General features: G+C 42.1%; 2 long non-coding RNA genes across 2 annotated transcripts in view; both read left to right on the top strand.

Annotated features, from left to right (window-relative positions):
* The window catches only part of LOC122466697, a 62,902-nt gene that overhangs the window by 29,663 nt on the left and 19,440 nt on the right, over positions 1 to 13,799 (top strand). The gene's annotated exons all lie outside the window — the stretch shown is intronic.
* On the top strand, positions 1,353 to 4,273 carry LOC122466698. The gene is made up of 2 exons (XR_006292423.1): positions 1,353 to 1,600; positions 4,014 to 4,273. It is a non-coding gene; the product is annotated as an uncharacterized LOC122466698 (long non-coding RNA).

Below are 13,799 nucleotides of genomic sequence, written 5' to 3' on the forward strand. Positions count from 1 at the left end.
TGTGCCAAGCCTTGTTTTACCTAACTTGAAGTTCATCCTATAAAGTCGGAAAAACTCTCCGTTAAGGGAAAACAATGTGTCCAAGGGTGCACCAAAAAAAGCAGGTAGAGCCTAGCAAGATGTCTTGGTTATTCGACTCTGCCCATCACCAGATTCTAGTGCTGAGTCTGAGTAACTGTGTCGGCACTTTGGATGAAATCCGACCCCAACTGAAGTCAATGAGAGTTTTGCCATTGACTTCAGTGAAACCAGGATTTCACCCTTGGGACTTTTGTAGAATAAAAGGGCCTGGAATCCTGTTTGAGAGGTCGTAGAGCATCAGCAGAAGCTCAGAGCTGAAGTTGACTGTCGTGTGCCCACTCCAAAGGTCACAATCCCATCATTCATCCTAATAGTCTTTGGTGCCAAACAGACCAGCATAAACAGGGCAGCTCATATCCATGCAGCATGTATTGTTTGCACTCCGACCCCTAGGATCCCTGCTTCAGAATCTGAACCGGGTTCCTCAGCACCATTGGAAGGGAGGTTAGCCCCTGGGTGAAATCCTGCTCTACGACCCTGGCGGCAAAACTGACATGGTTCTGCTGTGCAATGGGTGGGAGGGTATAAATCAGTTTTATATAAGGGGGACACAACCCTTACCTGGTGCTCAGCAATGAAGTGGCTCTCAGAGTGGAGAGAACACCTGTGCTGAAGCTAGGGGACCCACTGGTTACTGGTATGTTAGGGCCTTACAGTGAGTCTACTATCGCTTCAGCACAGGGTCTCTGCCGCCTGGAATGAGGATTCCTTCCTCCAGTGCCAATGTGCCCAGAGCGCAACTCTCAGCACAAAGGCTGTGTGCTAGCTGGGAGAATTTGGAGCCTAATGCAAAGAATTCAAAGGGGGGAAAGACTTGCTTTGTATGTTTGATGTGTCTCTTATTTCTTTTCAACACATTTCAGAGGGAAAGCAACTAAAAAAATCAGCCTTTGCCAGGAATCTTCACAAAAGCCTCAGGGCAAAAATGCCTCCTCATTTTTCATGGCTTGGCTACAGGAAGTGTGTTAAGAGCTATTAATGGCAGATTGCAGTGCAGTGTAAAATGTATTACAATCAAGAACTCTAATTACAAAGAAGAGCACCTCGCTGTTCATTGAGAGTGATATCCCGTATCACAATAACAAGAACAACAGCCAAACAGGATGCTCCATCCTTGATAGTCTGATGTAATCAGGGAAACAGGAAGGGTCACTCATCATTTGAATACAGGAGAAAGGCCAGGAGACTTTCAGGTTTGGTTTTTTAGGTGTTGCTTTGTGTGTCTCTTAGCTGGGTTTTCCTATGGGTTAATGTAAACAGGACTTTTTATATATTTTTTTCAAAGGTGATGAGCTTCAAGTTTTTAGTTAGAAGGTAAATCAGTTCCCTTTCCCACTTCTCTCAGAGTTGCAAAATGCTAGAAAATCTGACCTTGCTCCATATTACCCTTTTCCTCTGAATTATCTGGCTCTCCCAGAAGCCCTGCTGAAGTGAGCTCCATGAAGGCCAACCCCTGTGCTCGAGGGAACCCTAGTGACTATGCTGCAGATCCTGATGCAAGATCAGCCCAAAGGTGGAGGTAAAATATTTTAAAAGGCCTGTTTAGAGGAAGCAGCGTTAACGAATGGTAAGAGCCATGGGCAGGGAAAGGACCTCTTGAATTCCTCTCTGCCCTGGATTTACTAATGACTCACAGGGTGGCTTTGGGAAAGACACTTAATATCAGTTCTACTCTATACAGTTTGAAATTGAGATACAATTAGCCCTTAGCTTTTGTGAGGCTTAATTTTGTTAACATTGATAAAGCACTTTAAGAAAGTAATTATTAGCATTCCTATAGCACTTTGCATTTATAATGATTGCTGTTTGAAATCTGCTTTGATGAAAGATCGTCACTAGCTAGTGGGTGCAGGAAGAATTATTTTAACGTGGTTTTGTTTTGACCCTGATGATTTTTATAGGAGATTTTTGTCAAAGGCTATTTATTTCTTTTGGGTTATTTAAGAATTAGAATTTACAGCATTACTTTGAAAAACGTAGCAAACTAACCCTGTGTTTATTTTCTCACTAGGAAAAATACACTCTAGATCTCTGAATATTTATCCCTGTAACAACTCAGCTAGTCACTGTAATTTTGGCTGACAGTTATGGCAGCTTCATAATAACACACTTTTATTATGTGGGATCACACATATGAGTAGCTGTCTTTGAACTACTCCTCATGTGAAGTAACCATTGCACCTGTGTCTGTTTATTGTTTTAAGACCTTTAAGAACATTGGCACAGATTTCGGAAGCCAATTGAATAGCTTTTCTCTGGGGCACAGTAAAATAACTTTATTACGGATTATAAGTGGTGTCAGTTTGTTTCCTTTCTCATTTTTTATTGTCAGGTTAGTTATTCATCTTTAAATCCCTATAGTTACTGAAACGTCCCTCCTTAGTATAGAACCCACAATCCTATATTGTACTTGGCAGAATATAACACATGATCTTTATAAAACATAGAAACTGATGCTGTTGGATAAATTAAGGTGTATATTCGTTTAATATAGCCCCAGGTATTCTGGTATGTAAGGGCTCCTTTGCATCAGTCCAGTTTTGCAATTCTGCCCTAAAGCCAGCTTAGCCAGCCATTGGATGATTCTCCCTGCACAGGGGAATCTTTGCATGGCCAAGATGCTTTTTGCAGCTGACACAGGCAGTGTGACCAGGGAAAACAGTTTGTGGCTGGGGCTCCCTTATGCCCTGGTGATGCCTGGCTGTTCGGATGGACGGCCCATTGTGGCATCAAGCGGAGGAGTCTGCAAGAAGTCAGTGAAGTTACACCAGATTTACAGTGATGTAGCTGAGAGCAGAATCTGGCTCCTAGAAAAGAGTGCCGGCTCTATAGTTCAGAAGAGCTTCTGGCCTGGGCATAGCAAAAGGTGGACCACATACCTTAGCTCTTCATGCATTTCCATCTCCCTCTCCTGAAGTTATGAAAACACAAGAGATTTGTCCAGCCCTGGAGCTGCCCTAGTTCATGGGGGCTCAGTAACATCTGCATTCTTAGGAAATCATCTTGTTTCTAGCCAATATTCATAGACTTCTGAAGTTGCCTGGGTAGGCCATAGATATTTTCAGTTGGCTAAAGCAGTTTGTCAGTTCAAGATCTACTTGTTTCAGACAGTATCCTAGAACAACTTATGCTGGTAGCTTAATCTGCCTGTACTTTAGTATAAACTGGACACTCACAAAAGGGGCCTACTTAAAGACTACCACCATTGAATGCTATTCAAAAGGGAAAACTTATGGGACTTGCAAAGATAGAGGACGAGCAAAAAATGGCCCAGGATAGGCAGGGATGCTAATGCCTTGTTTGTGCCTTTATTTGTTGGTGTGGGATGGATTCAGAAACAAATGTAGACGACAAGTTGCTCTGAGGCTACACAGGTGTTTGCTTGCTTTTGGAAACTGAAGTGATTTGGCGGATCATGGGTTTACCACAGAAGCTTTTGGCAACCCCACTCTTGTATTCCAAGTTACTCCAAGTACAGGAACTATGCAGCACAGATATAAAACTACTAGGAGATAACAAGTAGCAGGTGTTTAACTTCACTGTGAGAAGTTAATCTCTACTAAAGTGGAGGTAGCTTTAAGTGGATAAAGATGAACATATATACTGCCAGTCATTTCCAAAATAGCTTTAGTATTTTCTCATTCTTTAGGTGCTATGTTATTAAGAAATACTATAGAACATGTTGAAATTCCTACAGTGAATGAAATTGTATTTTTTTTTTTTGCTTGCTTGGGAACTAAATGTAACAAGAATTTAATAATTCATAAATTGAGCTTCAGCGTCTGTTTAATAATAGATAGACTGTCATGCCAAATTCAGTTGGAAACTTACAGAGCATACATTTTTATGTTTTCCTTCAACTTTTCAGAGAATTACAGTATCACAAACATTATTTTGTATTTCTGCTCATTTCAATATTTTATTCCTTTCAGGTTGTTTTAAGAAATAAGTCACAGCTTTGGAAAAAAAAAGAAAAGAAACTATCTTCAGTTTATGAAGGAAAAGAGAAAACAGATCAGAGGAGTTTTATTTATGTATATATTCATAAATGATTCACTGGACTTTTGGCTGACAGATAGGATAGTTTCATAATAACTTTGTTTATTATGTTCCTAGCAGTGAGCTCAAACGTTTGAATAGCTCTGTAGGAAAGACTTGTGAAGTTGACTAACAATTATACCTATGACCCCTCGGCTGGGTTTTGTCCTCTTGACAATAATCAGATTGGATTTTTTTAAGTTGTTTCTAGCTGATGGGGAAATGACAGAAGGGACACACCAGTTTGATATTTCACTGATACAGAGAGGAAGGGCACCGAGACCCTTGATTAAAGCCTAAGGGCTTGGCTACACTTACAAGTTACAGCGCAATAAAGGAGCCCTGGATGCACTAGCTCACTACCCGTCCGCACTGGCAAGGCACGTAGAGCACTCTGACTCCACGGCTACAGCGCTGCTGGTACTCCACCTCGGCAAGTAGAATAACGTTTGCTGTGCCCCCGCTAGAGCGCCGCAGCATCAGTGTGAATGAGGTGTTGCATTACTGCGCTCTGATCGGCCTCCGGAAATGTCCCATAATCCCCTTAAGTCAAGTGGCCACTCTTCTCATTGTTTTTGAATCGCTGCAGGAATGCGGATGTGCCCTTTCAAAGCTCCGTTTCTGACAGCCGGCTGCTTATCTGCTCCGAGACAAAGCAACCATTACTGTGGAATGCTGTGTGTGAGCGAGAGAGGCAGGCGGGCGGGGGGAGAACGGGGGCGATCTGCTGCTGTCTGAACTTACAAGACAGCATGCTGACATGCTCTCAGCCCCCCCCAAACCCACTCTCTCTCCCCCGACATACACACTCTACTGCACCCTTCCCATTTGAAAAGCACGTTGCAGTCACTTGCATGCTGGGATAGCTGCTCGTAATGCACCACGCCCAATGCCGCTGCAAGTGCTGCAAATGTGGCCACGCCAGTGCACTTGAGGCTGTCCGTGTGGACAGACGGCAGCGCTTTCCCTACTGCGCTCTACGAAGGCTGGTTTAACTCAAAATGCTCTACATCTGCAAGCGCAGCCATGCCCTTAGAGAACTAATGGGGGTTCTAGTCCCATGTCTGCTACAGACTTTCTGGGTGCCACTGGACAGTTCCCTTGGAGCCAAGACCTGCCCATTACACCACACGTGTGAAGGAGCAGAGACTCAGTGGGACTGGGGAAGAGAAAAGGTAGAGAAGATTTTAATATCCTGTGGAGATGGCATATGCTCTCTTTCCCCGCCCCCGGGCTGTGCCTTACAGAGACCAAATCTACCCGTGCTTTCTGTGTGCAAAAGCACTGGCAAAGTGGTCAGGATGGGCCAGTCATTTCTTTTATTATTAATACTACAGAAGTGCCATTACAGGCCCCTGCCTCAGGACACAATTTGCTGTTCAAACACAAAACAAAGCAATTCCCCTGACCCAAAGCAGTTCAGAGGCCTCTCTCCTGCCTGGAAAGAGGATACACCCTTCCCTTCAATCCCCTGTTGGGCCATGTGACAGGCAGGCAGCCCTTAACCCTTTCCTGGCTGTCTTACTCTGACAGCCCAGTTGTGCTAGGCACTAGTCAAACACCTATGAAGAGATAGTCCCCACCCCAAAGACTATCAATAGACATGACAGCCAGAAGTTGGAAGGGAAAACAGGGACACAGAGGTGAAGTGACTTGCACAGGTTCACACAGCAGGTTAGTGGCAGAGTTGGGAACAGAACTTTGGGCTTCTAAGGGTAAAGATAGAGTGCAACAAGCAGAGTAATTACCGGTTCAGGTAGATGTACATAAGCTAGTTTTGATCCGGCTATTGTGCTTAAAATAGCAGTGTGGTTAGCATCACAGTCTAGCTGCCAGGGAACAAGACTGAGAACCTAGCCATGGATCAGTGGGGCCTACCTCACTCTCCTTGCCACTGCTTCCCCACTTCTATTTTTAGTGCACTAGTTCAATCAAAGCTCATGCATGTACATCTACCCCAAATGGAAACGACACCTGCAGCTGAAGTGTAAACGCATCCTAAGTCCCAGTCTGGTGCCTTATCTACTAGCGCAAACTGCTGATTTTTTGGCTTCCATATATTTGAGACTGGGTTCAGTGGGTCTTCTAGGTGATGTTCTGCTTTACATAAAACCTCTTAGATGCCTTGTTAGGAGACCACTGAAGTAATTGTATTGCAGTAACTACTGGTTTTGAGGAAAAAAGGTCCTTTGTAGAATTTTTCGGTGGCTTCTTGAAATAGTGGAATGGAATCTCCCATGAAATAGGTACACATACAAGTAATTATTTCTTTAGACGGAGAAAAGTATCAACAAAAGAGTTTCTATGATTTTATTTAAGCTCTTGCACTTGCTGAAAGTTTGATCCAAAGCCCATTGATAGAGGGCTTCTGAATGGAAGGCTTCTATTGACTTCAGTGGGCTTTAGATCAGGCCTGAATGAGCAGCTCCTTCTGTCTGTTATTTTGTAGAATCTGAATGCCTCGAAAGAGAATTTCCTTTCTCCTTCTGCTCCTTTTCTGATCTGTGTTCATCTGCCTTTCCACCTGCCCTCTTTTGTGCAATGGGTGTTAGCATGAGTCAGTGAGAGCAAATGCAGTTTTTTCTTTTAAATTGTCAGTAGTGTATTTGTTTTTAGTGTCATCCCAATGTGAACACTGCTCAGTTAAAGGTTTCAAAGCTTATGAACTGAACTCTGTGGATCTAGGTTATCATTTCCTTAGACCAGTTTTATATCTGGAGTTATACCAGCACAAAAAGTGGAGAATCAGGCTCTATGTATTTAAAACAAACAAAAGGCTGCAGTATTTGTACATCTAAGTGCCACAGTATGCAAAATGTTAGACCTCTGAATAGTAGCAAGTCAAGTTTCCTTTTCTCTGCTGTGGGTGGGTGGGGTGGGGTGGATGTTCACCCATTAATGCTGAAGGAGCAAAGGAATTATAAACACCATAAATATTCAGAACAGATTTCTGTAGGATTCGTAAAAGCTGATAGGTCTGAATAGTAGATAAGAATTTCACTGTTGCTATAACTTCAACTTACGCTATTTAAAAATCATGAAATCATGTGTCCTACTGATCAAAGATGCACAGTCAGAATGTTTAGGAAATCAGGTTCTTTGTGGCTAGCTATTCCAAGCATGGAGAGACACGTTAGCATTTACAGTGTATTAGCTGACAAAAATCAATAGAAACTTCACTATGATAAATGCTTCCTTGTACAAAATAAGTATTAATCTACATTCCATTCTGGGTTATTCAGCACAATTGAAAACATTTCATTTTGGTAGAAAGATTAACCTGGCTGGGTATTTGCAACAATTCATTAAGATATTAGTATTAATTTGTATAACTATTAATGTGCTACATTTAGGCCTTATGCAATAATTCATTCTCAAAATCTTAAATGAGAGCGAAGTAGTTTAAGATGAAAATCAGATGAGCTATATTTAATGTTTTCCCTTCTGGAACCTGAAAACATTTGTTTGTGAGGCTCTAAACAAAAATGCAAGCAAAATGTATGGATGTATAAGGACTGGAATGTAAAAGAACATTGAAGATATCATGTGATTATATACATTATAGGTACTTACCTGGACTACTGAGATTATTATTAATTTATTTATTTATTTGGCTTGAGGTAGCACCTAGGAGCTCCAGCCACAGACCAGGGCCACATTGTGCTAGGTGCTGTATAACACACAACGAAAAGCTGATCCTTGCCCCCATAGAGTTTACAATCCAAGTAGCTTGAACGTCAGTTGGTGTAAACTGGCATAATTCCTGTGTTGTCAGTACCGATATTAGCAGAAAAGCTGTTCCACACTTCTGGTCACCCGATTTTTAAAAACAGCAAAAATAATTTTTCTTTTTCACTCAATGTTGCAGGAAGCACTGTTGTGCAGAAAATGGTTTTTTTTCTTTTTCATTGAAAATATTGCCAGCCTCTTTATGCAGAGGAGAAAGCTCTAGTCTTCAGTGCTGATGGAAGAAAATAATTTGAAAGTAATAGCACAGTGTTAAGAACATTCTGATTAAAAATGCAAGAATATTCAATTATTCCATCTAAGAGACCATACGTACATGAAAAGCCTGTCTTCGTTCCTCTCATCTTGGGCCCTCATTCTCGACAGAATGATTGATTGATTGGCAAGATTCCTATTTCTGCAACTTTCGTCGGTCTTCAGTAGTTTCATAAATGTTGAATTAAACACTTTTTAATGCAACTTATCATAGCCTGAAATGTTCGTGGAAAGTATCTGACAGAGTGGATTCCCCCAGTTTTGAACTTCAGCAGCAGTATCACATAATACATTCTTCTGATTAGAAGCACATGTTTTGTCTCATGAGTTTCTCACCATGGAAAAGAATGTCCCCCCCATCAGACTTACAATTACTTCCATATCCTCTTTTGCTGCTATGACTTTTCTACTGGAAAATTCATACATACAGTCTGGAAAGCCCCCAAATGTTTTAATTGAAGATGCTGAACGATATAGTGGATAAAATTACTCTATATCGTGAATATTAGAACAACTAGATGTAGCACTGTGATGGAAAGATGAAAATAGATAAAGGGTTAAATCCAGCTTGCCTAGATCATGTGAGTAGTCTCATTGGCTTCAATGGGAATACTCAGATGAGTAACATAAGCATGATTTAACTTAGAATGATCACAAAATTCAAATTGAAAGTGATGTTATTTGACAGAATCTAGAGGCAGTATATATTATTTGTTTTTTGGCACATAGACTCCAGCCAATTCATAGCTATGATTTGAGCTATAGATACAATTTCAGATCATTTAGTGGCCTACATATATTTTTAGATGCCCCACACCTTGTTTTTAACAGGACTTTTCACACACCAACATTCGAACTATTTGTTGCTGTGATTGGACTTCCCTGTTCTCTATTTCAGAGAAAGTTGTGATTAATCCATTTTTTGGTGCAAATTATCTTACCATTGATATAAATGATCATCTGCCCCTCTGCTGGCAGCTGCACAGATTTCAAACTCTTGGAGTAAGGGGCTTCCCAGCATAAGGATGGCAAAATCTGGGCCAACAGCATTTTCAGTTTTATTTGTTAACTGCCACTGTGTCTGTTTCACCGTTCCAACTAAACCAAACTTCAGTTCTAATTCAGTGGAATCTCTCAAAATGATTATTCTTGGAGCTCGTCAAGAAACAGTAAGGCATTTTGTGAACATTTTCACAAAGTTCATCCCGGTTTTTTTCCAACAAAATTTGAAATCTATCTGCATAGCTAGTTGAAAAAAGTGGGATGAAACTTTCATTGAATGTCAATAACAGGCTTAATTTAAATTATAAAATTTTGAATATTTTCAACCAACTTGATTTACATTAAACAGGGAAAAAGCTGATTCTTGGGTATTCTTTATAATTATACTCACACCTTAAATTTGTTATGACTTTTCTATATGGCATTCCACATTTATGCTTGTCTTTATTTTAATATGTTAATACTTACAGTGAGGTGATGTGTTTGTACAGCACCTACCACAATGAGGTCCTAATCCATGACTATGTCTCCTAGGCGATATGCTAATGCAAATAATATAATGATGATGATCAGATAAGGAAAGTTCGTTTCTGTACAAGAGTACAGAGTGCTGTTCACACTGGGTAAGAGGAGGGAGTTTTAAGAATGGCAAGTGGCAGTCGGAGACCTTTGTGATTTAGACATGCCCACAGGGTCCACTCATCAAATTGCTTCATCCCTTTACACTCACACTCACAACTTGCTAGCAATTGTTATGATACAACAAGCTAGTTAAACTTGAGGCTCTTTCTGCAGCCTATGGAAAAAAGAACCCCTCCCCCACCTTACTGAACATGGTACTGCTGATTTTAATTAGTGGTCTCAGACTGCCTTTGGCCTGCTTTTTCAGCCTATATGTCAAGATAGAGGACATCACAACTCAGCCACTGTCTTTGACAAACCGTCACGTCATTAGGGCCGTGCTCAGAGACCTTCCAGGACCCAGGAAACAAGAAAGACCACTGATCCTGATTTGACCACAAAGACTCATGGACTCCAGTTTCCAAAGCCTGCTATAGGAGCCCATCCCATGAGGTGTTGAGGATCTGCTGAATCATTACCATTCTACCCTGGCCTTGGCCACTGACATGCTGCCCCCAAATGACCCCTTCCTCCCCATTGCCCACACAGATCTCCTGGGTTTTCTGACACACTGTGATGGATGAGGAGAGAGGGGGCAGAAACTCAAGCACTGATGGTGGAAACCAAAGGCTGATTCAGATAGGATGAAACATAACACATTCCTCAAAGCCTATGCTGAGGTGGCATTACAGGCCAAGAGAACCTTTCTATCAGCCTCTATTGAAGCTGCCAAAGTTGTTATCCAGGGTGGTAAACTGCTTCATTAAGCCTGAATGTCTACAGTCTGCATCAGAGCCACACCAAGTGCTGCAGAGAGCTATCACCCTACTTTGCTGAAAAGAACATGCATATTTGGGAAGCCTTCTCAAACATCAGGGGACCTGTTTATCTACACCACCAATTAACAATCCACCTGCACTCCCAGAATTGAGTACATTCACTCATCAAGAAGTGAATCTGACCCATGTCCTTCCTGGCTTGTGAAAGAGAGTCATGAACAACTGGTGCCACTCCTGATGAAATAGCCAAGCATCATTTCAGAGAAGAAATCTTCCCTTCCTCCTCTGAACATGCAATAGTCCGACCAACAGTGAAGAAACCCACCCTGGATACTTCAGTCCTAGTCAGCTACCGCCCAGTGTCAAACCTCCCATTCCTGAGCAAGCACATAGACAAGCTAGCAAAAGGCCAACTATAAGCTCATCTAACTGATGCCAGGACTCTAGATCTGGCACAATCTGGATTCAGGGTTGGACACAGAACTGAGACCACGTCAGTGGCACTCATGGATGATCTCTTCCTGTCAATGGGTACAAGACAGACATCCATCCTCATCCTCCTGGACATCTCTGCAGCATTCAGCATTTCTTGATCATGCCTCACCTGAGAGGTGGCAGGGGTCCAGGGTAATGTATTAAAATGGGTTGAGTTCTTTCTGGAGGGACACACCCAATGAGTTGTGATGGGACACTGCACCTCCACCACTAAACCCATTGAAGTCAATGGAGATATGATGACTACACCAGCTGAGGATCTGCCCCCTTGGTTTTGTGACTTTTTGTTCAAAAGAGCATTGTTTCAGTGACTCCTGTTGAAACTTGTTTGAGTTAAAGTTTCTGTTGTGACTCTAACAATCATGTGTATGAATGCTACACTTTGTTAGAATGCTCATCTGTTCTGGAGCTTTCAAGGAAGCCTTGGATCGCACCTGCTGGCAACTGTTGGGGAGTGCTGTTTCATTAAATGGCTTCCAAATTGGATTTATTTTTTCCCAGGGAAAAAAAAATATATATAAATGACTGATTTATAGGTGCACACAGAGCTAGCAAATGTATCAATGGCATTGCTTTCCCAAATAACGAAATTAAATGGCTGGAAAAGGGCAATAAAGGTGGCTGTCACATATGAATGCCTGGAAGTTAGCACAACATCCGCTTTGCCTGCTGTTTCAGAACTCACTGGAGCATATTATAATCAGGGGAATTGAATCTCGACTACTTTGTTTTTATTGGTGGAGACCATGCACAAGAGAGGTACTGATTCTGCTGAGCATGATCGTTCATGATTTGTGGCAGCAGGGTGCCCATACTACCCGTGTAGAGTTTAGGTTGCAATAAACTTGTAAAAAGAGCCTGTGCCTCTCTTTCCACATCCAGAGTCAGTCTGATTTTCATCCCTTCTTAATTTGCATGCACTATGCCACCGCTCTTCTCTTTGCTCCTCGCCTTCGTGAACACATAGCATTCCCTGCCTGATTAGTATTTTTGAGGCATGCAGTGAGTTAACTGTAGCTATAATCATTGCAAATGGTTTGTGTTCTGTTGAAGTAATTCTGGTATTTTCACAAAGAACCATTACAGGCTGAAGTAACAAACTCCTAGTTAAAAACAGCATGACACATGGGCTTCCAAAAGGTACCAAGGGAAACTAGCTATGGGTAGTAGAGATTCCAGTTCAGAGGCATTTATATTTTTTCCCTCAGGGAGTATGATGAGAAGGTAAAACTTTTAAGCTGTCAGACGTTTTTAAGAAAATACCCATCTGGGACCTTAGCTGTACCGCACACTGGTACTCCAGAAGTCCTCAGCTAGTCGTTCCTTTCCTCCCCCAGCTCTGGATGGACTTTAGCCATGTGTCCTCATTGGTGAAAGCACAAAAAAGATGCTGGTTACTTGAGAGGAAGGTTGGTACAGTGGCTAGGGCACTAGCCTGGGATTCGGAAAGCTTGGAGTCAATTACCTGCTGTGCCACTGTCTTCCTGTGTGATGGTGTGTGTGTTTTGCAAAAAAAAAAAAAAAAAAAGTCACTTAGTCCTTCTGTTCCCCATCTGTAAAATGGTGATAACGGAACTTCCCTACCTCCTGGGTGTGTTATAAGGATAAGATTGCGAGTGCTCAGAGCCTTTGGTAATGTGGGGGTCACATCAGTATCCAAGATAGAAGCACTCATTGAGTATTGGCTGAACAAGCCCACAAAAGATTAACAAAAATGAATATTTAATTTCCATCAATGTTATAATACTCTTAAGCATTGTACTGGACCATTCATGACTGTAGTTCTAGGAAGATCTTGCTACCTACTGTCCTAGCACCACTCAGCTACCGGCCCGCTGATCTACTGTACAAGAGCGGCTGCTCACTTCTTACAATTTATTTTGCTGTAGTCCTTTTGGGACTTGTGCTTCCCATAATCATGATTCAACCATTTCAGCATTTCAAGGGTTCAGTTCTTGGAGTGTTAAACTCTCCATGGGAGTTGAGGGTGCTCAGTTCCTTACAGGATGAGGCCATGATTCTGCAAATTGTTACTTAGGAAATTACATTTCAGTCTGGATGCTGGACTTTCCCATTGTAAGGCATATTTGTTCAGTTTAACGTTGGTTTAAATTTGATTGTTTAAATTTGACAATCTGATGGGACCTGTACTGGGCTTTTTATAGTGCTAATTTCTGTTCTAATCTCTGTGGGCCAAATCCTGCTCACTTCACTCATGTGAGTAGTTCTGTTACCTTGTTATGTAAGAAGGGAAATCAGGGCTGAGTCTTAAGAGAAGTATTGTTTCATGTGCATGTTTTTAGTATTTCATATCCCAGCATATGGGCACCAGTGCAATAGGTGCTGTAGGTTGAATGAATAAACAAAGTACATAGCTTATATGATCCCTTTTCACTCACTGCTATTGCTGACTGTTATCTCTGGTGATGGAGGGAGGTGGAGAGCTTGTTGACTTTTCAGACTTTGGCCTTTGACCTTGTGATGGGGTGCTACTCCCCACTGCAACGCCTCTTGCTTGCTGTCTCGGGAATTAGCTCTGCACCCTCCTCTGGTTGTGTCTCACCTGCCATCACTTCTGCTCCAGGACCCACGTCACTCCAAGGACTGCAGCGTTCTCTTCAGGACACAGCCCTCTGGCTGTGCCGCACTCTGTGCTCCCAACTTCTGGGGGACCTGCAGTCCACTGTCCAGCCACTTCCTTCAATGACAACTGTCATAAATATAAAGGGAAGGGTAAACACCTTTAAATCCCTCCTGGCCAGAGGAAAAACCCTTTCACCT

This window comes from Chelonia mydas, chromosome 7 (genome assembly GCF_015237465.2).
Source record: "Chelonia mydas isolate rCheMyd1 chromosome 7, rCheMyd1.pri.v2, whole genome shotgun sequence".
NCBI lineage: Eukaryota > Metazoa > Chordata > Testudines > Cheloniidae > Chelonia > Chelonia mydas.